An 8,192-nucleotide genomic window follows, 5' to 3' on the forward strand; every position below is an offset into this window, starting at 1 on the left:
CTATTTGGAAAGCAAGTTAGGTGAAGAGGAAAGTTCATAGTGTTTACTGTGGCACATAGAAAACAATAATTTTGCAAGCCAGTAGAGCTTGTGGTATGATATGCAGATGTCTGTATATTTTTTTTCAGTGACATGTATTTTTTGTGTGAAAAATTTGAATTTTTGGCAGCTACTGGTGCAGTCTTTTTTGATTTTTAAGAATGTACATTTCTTAATTTGTTTTTCTAGTGCTTTTTGGTTTTGTTTAAATGGTACATCATCTTTTATCAGTCCACGAAAACGTCTAATTTTTTAAACCCCTAAGTACCTATTGTTATATATGTGTGTTTGTGTAGCCATAGAAATACATTTTAACTACTGGTATCTATATATATAAAATGATAAAGTTGTTTGCGCAGTGACTATAACAACAAAACTAAACATCCCAGAAATACGAAATTTGGCAACACAATGAAAAAGGCTTGCCTCCAGGTTACAACAACACAACCACACCACAAAACCACAATCCAGACCCACAAAACTCACAACAACGCATCATGCGATAACAACACAACTAAACGTCCCAGAAATACAAAACTTGGCAACACAATGCAAAAGCCTTGTCTCCCAGTTGTAACAACACAGCCACACCACAAAATCACACAGGACCCACAAAACTCACAACAACACATCGTGACTATAACAACACAACTAAACGCCCCAGAAATACGAAACTTGGCAACACAACGCAAAAGCCTTCCCTCCAGGTTGTAACAACACAACCACACCACAAAACCACAATCCGGACCCATAAAACTCACAACAACGCATCGTGACTATAACAACACAACTAAACGCCCCAGAAATACGAAACGTGGCACACAACTAAACGCCCCAGAAATATAAAACTTGACAACACAACGCAAAAACCTTCCCTCCCGGTTGTAACAACACAACCACACCACAAAACCACAATCCGGACCCACAAAACTCACAACAACGCATTGTGACTATAACAAATACAAAATTTGACAACACAACTCATCCACCTCCCAAATCCCTACATTCACACTTGGCCTCCAAAAAACAATTACAATAATAACAATGACAACAACAACAACAATAAGAATCAACACCATCACAGGCAAGAAACAGCCAGGCACTGAGGCTGAGAGGCCAGTCAGTGCTACACTGGGCCTCCAAAAAACAATACAGTAGCATTTAACTTATCCAACCTTCATGACCACTACAACAACAATAATAATAAACACCTACACAGGCAAAAAAAAAAAAGACTATTGTACCACAATAAAAATATAAACCGCACTCAGCAGAATCAGACATTACAATTAACAACAAACCAAAGACAACAGGGATCTCAAGCAATTATCAATCAACACAAAAATTGAAGAAAGTAACAGACTTCAAATACTCCTACTAATGTGAGTATAAAGAAGGGTGGAGGTCACAGCATAAATACAACCTAATGTAGACTGACCAACACCACCAGACTAAGCCACAGCAACGCGTGGCCGGGCACAGCTAGTGAGTTAATATAACAGTTTGAAAACTTGCAAAAGTAGATCAATAGGTACCGCTCTGGTGGGAACGGCGCTCCGTGCAGTCATGCCAGCCACATGACCTTAGAGATGACTATGGGCAATGCCGGCTCTTTGGCTTAGAAATGGAAATGAGCACCAACCCTCAAGTTGAGTTGGAAACTAATAGACTTAATGCCAGGGGAAAGCCTTTACCTTCACTTATGGGTTAGAATCATAGAGTTGGAAGATACCTCATGGGCCATCCAGTCCAACCTCCTGCCAAGAAACAAGAAAATTGCATTCAAAGCACCCCTGACAGATGGCCATCCAGCCTCTGCTTAAAATCCTCCAAAGAAGGAGCCTCCACCACACTCTGGGCCAGAGAGAGTGTTCCACTGCTGAACAGCTCTCATAGTGGGGAAGTTCTTCCTAATGTTCAGGTGGAATCTCCTTGAAGCCGCTGTTCCGTGTCCTAGCCTCCAATGCAGCAGAAAACAAGCTTGCTCCCTCCTCCTATGACTTCCCCTCAAATATTTATATATGTCTCCTCTCAGCCTTCTCTTCTGCAGGCTAAACATGCCCAGTCTTTAAGCTGCTCCTCATACGGCTTGTTCTCCAGACCCTTGATCATTTTAGTTGCCCTCCTCTGGACACATTCCAACTTGTCAACATCTCCCTTCAACTGCAGTGCCCAGAATTGGGCATAGTATTCCAGATGTGGCCTGACCAAGACAGAATAGAGGGGTAGCATGACTTCCCTGGATCAAGACATTATACTCCTATTTATGCAGGCCAAAATCCTATTGGCATTTTTAGCTGCCACATCACATTGTTGGCTCATGTTTAATTTGTTGTCCACAAGGACTCCAAGATCTTTCTCACACATACTGCTGTCAAGCCAGGCGTCCCCCATTTTGTATCTTTGCATTTCATTTTTATGCCTAAGTGGAGTATCTTGCATTTGTCCCTGTTGAATTTTATTTTGGTAGTTTAGCCCCATCTCTCTAATCCATTAAGATCATTTTGGATCCTGCTCCTGTCTTCTGGAGTATTGGCAATCCCTCCCAATTTGGTGTTGTCCGCAAACTTGATGATCGTGCCTTCTAACACTTCGTCTAAGTCATTAATAAAGATGTTGAACAAAACCAGGCCCAGGACAGAACCCTGCGGCACTTCACTCGTGGCTTCTTTCCAGGATGAAGAAGACGCATTGGTGAGCACCCTTTGGGTTCATTCTCTTAACCAATTACAGATCCACCTAACTGTAGTTTTGCCTAGCCCACATTTGACTAGCTTGTTTGTCAGAAGATCATGGAGGACTTTGTCAAAGACCTTACTGAAATTCAGAAACGCTACATGCACGGCATTCCTGCAACTACCTAACTTGTAACTCTATCGAAAAAAAGAGATCAGATTAGTCTGGCATGACTTGTTTTTGATTAATCCATATTGACCATTAGCAATGACTGCATTCGTTTCTAAGTGTTTGCAGACCACTTCCTTAACTACCTTTTCCAGAATCTTGCCTGGCATCGATGTGAGGCTGACTGGACTGTAATTGTTTGGGTCGTCCTTTTTTCTCTTGAAGATAAGGGACCACATTTGCCCTTCAATCTTCTGGGTTAATAAGTAGCAGTGAATGAAACACTGCCCAGTGCCTCGTGGTTTTTTTTTTTTTTTTGTAACAACAACAATGTATCTTAATATTAAACAATGGTGCAATTTCTCATCTGAATAGAACTTTTTTACAGTTAGTTTGTCACAGTTGCGAATGTGGATGAATATAACTTTGAAAATAAAATATTACCCAAAATGAGCAATTTTCAGAAAGATGTTATCTGGAATTTAAGTCTATTATCAAGTTATCACAACTGAACACCAATGTGTGTGTAAAGATCATAAGATCATTGTTTCTTCATTCATTTTTTCAATAGCCCATTAAGGTAGGTTAATTTTCCTTTTACAGGTAGAGAACAATGATAGAACGACTCTCCAAAACCTAAAAGGTAGCTCTGAACTCAACATTCAGAGTACAATATGGTTATTTTAATATTACTTAAATATGTAAGTAATACACTAAACCTTTTACTCTCTTGTTATTCAAAATAGTTATGTGCTTTAAAATGCCATTGAAATGTTACAGATGTCTGGCTTGTGATATTAAAATACATCTGCGTAGTAAGTAAATACATACCGTAGTCTGTTATTATATTTAAATGCCAGTTTGTAACCCAGTGGGACTGTCCTTAATTATCCTACTATTGTAACACAATTTAATTAAATCATAATTGTGCTAAAATGATCCAATGAGACCCAATGGTTCATCCTACCACTGCTCGGCTATGGGTGGTTTTGCTTTCATTATTTTTTTGTCAAAAATATTTTTTTAGGTTCTGGTCTTTAGCATGTACTGCACTTCACTATATGTTTATCTCTAAAGATTGAGTAGTTTAGTAGTGTAAAAAACATCTGAGAAGAAGTTAGTGTGTGTATAGACACACACACATGCATGCACACACACTTTTGTAGTTTATGAAGCTGTGGCTGCATGCTTATCTCCTTTTGTGGAGACCCTAATTTGTCCTAAAACAACTGTACTTGAAAGCTTATTAATTAACCTGTTTGAATTATGAACTGACATGAAGCTGGAATTTCTCAGTTCAGACATTAGGAATTCCTGTTTTAATGTACTAAGAATCTATACTGAAGATGGGGCTAGGGAGCCATTTGTGACCATGGCTTCATAAACCATGATTTACAAAGCTGTAGACAATTACCTGATCAGGTAGTACTTTTATATGTAACTAGCTGTCCCCGGCCACGCGTTGCTGTGGTGAAGTATGGTGGTATGGGAAATAAAGTATTGAGGAATTGGTGGTAGTTAAGGTCAAGGGTAAAGGTTTTCCCCAGACATTAAGTCCAGTCGTGTCTGGAGGTTGGTGCTCATCTTCATTTCTAAGCCGAAGAGTCGGCGTTGTCCGTAGACTCCTCCAAGGTCATGTGGGATGACTACATGGAGCGGCGTTACCTTCCCGCCGGAGCAGTACCTATTGATGCACTCACATTTGCATGTTTTCGAACTTCTGGGTTGGCAGAAGCTAGGGCTAACAGTGGGGGCTCTCTCCGCTCCCCCAATTCAAACCTGTGGCATTTCGGTCCAGAAGTTCAGCAGCTCAGCGCTTTAACACGCTGCGCCATCAGGGGATATTATTTCCTAAAGGTTGTGAATATACAATATTTCTGATTGGTTTTTTTTGTTTGTTTGAGGCAAGTATGAATGCTGCAATTAGGAAAAATGATTAGGATGTAATGGCCTTGCAGCTTTAAAGCCTGGCTGTTTCCTCCCTGAGTAAATTTTTTGTTGGGAGGTGTTAGCTGGCCCTGATTGTTTCCTGTCTGGAATTCCCTTGTTTTCAGAGTGGTGTTGTTTGCGATATTTTATGTGCTTCTACTGTCTGTGGCCCTGAGAAAACAGAGGATTTTCCAGACTTTGATGATGGGAATACTTTGTTGGGAGGTGTTAGCTGGCCCTGATTGTTTCCTGTCTGGAATTCCCTTGTTTTCAGAGTGGTGTTGTTTGCGATATTTTATGTGCTTCTACTGTCTGTGGCCCTGAGAAAACAGGATTTGCCAGACTTTGATGATGGGAATACTTTGTTGGGAGGTGTTAGCTGGTCCCGATTGTTTCCTGTGTGGAATTCCCCTGTTTATTTACTGTCCTGGTTTTAGAGATTATATTGTTCTGCATTATTCTATCCCAGTAATTATTTCATATTAAAGAAGAATCTCACTTATCCAACATTCGCTTATACAATGTTCTGGATTATCCAACGCAGTCTGCCTTTTCATAATCAATGTTTTTGTAGTCAGTGTTTTAAATTCATTGTGATATTTTAGTGGTAAATTTGTAAATACAGTACAGTAGAGTCTCACTTATCCAACATAAACGGGCTGGCAGAATATTGGATAAGCGAATATGTTGGATAATGAGGAATTAAGGATAACCCTATTAAACATCAAATTAAGTTATGATTTTACAAATTAAGCACCAAAACATCATTTTAGACAACAAATTTGTCAGAAAAAGTAGTTCAGTACACAGTAATGCTATATAGTAATTACTGTATTTATGAATTTAGCACCAAAATATCACGATATATTGAAAGCATTGACTACAAAAATGCGTTGGATAATCCAGAACGTTGGATAAGCGAGTGTTGGATAAGTGAGACTACTGTAAATACTACATAGCATTACTGCGCATGGAACTACTTTTTCTGTCAAATTTGTTGTATAATATGATGTTTTGGTGCTTAATTTGTATAACGATTACCTAATTTGATGTTTAATTGGCTTTTCCTGAATCCCTTCTTATTATCCAACATATTCACTTATCCTGCCGGCCTGTTTACGTTGGATAAGTGAGACTCTACTGTATATTTCTAATCTTAAATTATCTGCTTAGAACTGGATTATATGAGGCCCCTTCTTCACAGCTGTATAAAATGCACACTGAAGTGGATTATATGGCAGTGTGGAGTCAAGATAACCCAGTGCAAAGCAGATAATATAAGATTATGAATGGGTTATATAGCTGTGTTGAAGGGCCTTGAGTCTACACTGCCATATAATCCAGTACAAATTAGATAATCTGTGGAAGAAGTCTAGGTAAGGCCTAAATCTGCCTTTCCCGTAACTGAAACCTGGCTGTCCCTTGGTTGCTAGGCAACCAAGTGGGCAGAGATTAGCCCTCTAAACTGGCAGCAATTGGATAAAAAAATTATTGCTCTCCCTCTAATTAGGACTTTATTTTTCTTTTCTTTTTGTTGTATCAACCTTGAGGCGTGGATGATGGGTTGTGTTGTCAAATTTTGAGGTTGGGGGGCCTGTAGTTTTGTTGTTTTGTGAATTGCCGTGATGCCATCACTCTTTTATATATATAGATTAGTGGCAGGGATGAAGTGTGTTATTGTAGTCTTTGATGCAGTTTTCTCTAGCAGTTTATGAATTAGGCCACAAAAAGGTCATTGAAGTGGATTTTAGCCTTCCCCATATTAGCTTTTTTACAGATTATTTCTAGGACAAGTCAATGTAATTTGGAGGCAGATCCCATGCAGCTATGTTAACTGATATAGAAAGTTTGTTACAGTTTCATTTCTTCTGTTGTATTTACCAGTAGAACTTATGCAGGTTTTAAAAATTCATTAACTGGCATCCAGAAGCACAGATCAGTGGATCAGTGTCATATAGGTAATGAACATGTAAGCTAAATGCTCAGATTCTGACTTTATTGTTGTATTTGGTGAGTACCAACTGTCACAAACAACATAGAACTACACACAAGATCAATAATATTTATAAATATCCTGGCCAAGTGGGGGAAAAATCTGTATGCCAGTGAATCCAATTAGTGGAGACTTTCTATGCCATCAGACACATGCACATAGAAAATAATAGAACCAAGCTAGATAGGAAATCTATGCTATGAAATCCTAATGGATTCTCTTAAAACTAACAAGCCAACATTCTGGGAATCAAAACATTAACTTTTTCCAGCATAATATATTCCTGATAGAAACAATCCTAAAGCCTATCCAATTTGATCTATGGATATCTGCAATGGGAAATGATATGGTTCTCTCTCCCCCCTGGAGGCAGTTTTAGGATGGCGTCGCTTTTTAAATTAGAAATTGGAGATAAAGGCTTAATACACACCCCTGGCATTACTATCACAGTCTGCATAGGGCCACACATATTCTTATTACGAGATGAAATATGATAACGAAAGCTTCCCAATATCATCAGCTTATCAATGCCAGGATGTCTGCATTGCCTCTTAACTGCTATTTCTTAATTATTCTCTTTGCATTTAAATTCCATCTCCCTGTTGACAACCTCCCACATTCACCCAAACAATCATGACTGATAGCAGCCTATAGTTTGTAAAAATACATTCCAAATCAAATTTGTATTGTGAAATTTCAGACTTCCAGTGGATGATTAGAATTGATTTCCACTGATGTAAAAGTAAACATCATGTATTTATTATATCAGATACTTGGGCGAACAATTCTAATCTCGCTTTTTCTCTGTGATACTTGTTATCTTTCTTTGTGCAGGAAGTTGTTTTGTGATGAAGCAAGAAAAGTACACAGGCTGTGGTATCTTACACTACTGATATTTAATTTAATTTATAACCATCTTTTCTCCTAGCAGGGATCCAAGGCAGTTCTATATAAGTTAAAATACTGTTTAAAACAATGGGCAATAAGAATGTTTATTTTAAAAGTAATCATATTTAAAACATTCATTGAATTAAAAGATGAAAAAGTATAGCACATTTACTTGAAAGATCTTCTGCAGTGTCCAAAGTCCTGAGTAAACAAACAAACCACCATTTGCCTGCCAGTGGAAAGAGCAAAGCAATTCCATTGGCCAGGGCAACCACCCAGGAGTCTTTCTCCCATGTGTTCACTAAATATGCCTGTGTTGGTGGCATTCGAAAGCCACCAATTATAGCACCATGATTCCACTTTAATTATCATATTTGCATCATATGAAACAGTTTGCAGTTTTGGAAGAAGTATTTGGAATTTCAGTCAGTGGGCGCCAGGGCTTGTGTTATTGCGGTTGTTAGCTGCACCAAGTAGCCTTTGACTTATGGCAACTATG

This window comes from Anolis carolinensis, chromosome 4, assembly GCF_035594765.1.
Source record: "Anolis carolinensis isolate JA03-04 chromosome 4, rAnoCar3.1.pri, whole genome shotgun sequence".
Lineage (NCBI taxonomy): Eukaryota > Metazoa > Chordata > Lepidosauria > Squamata > Dactyloidae > Anolis > Anolis carolinensis.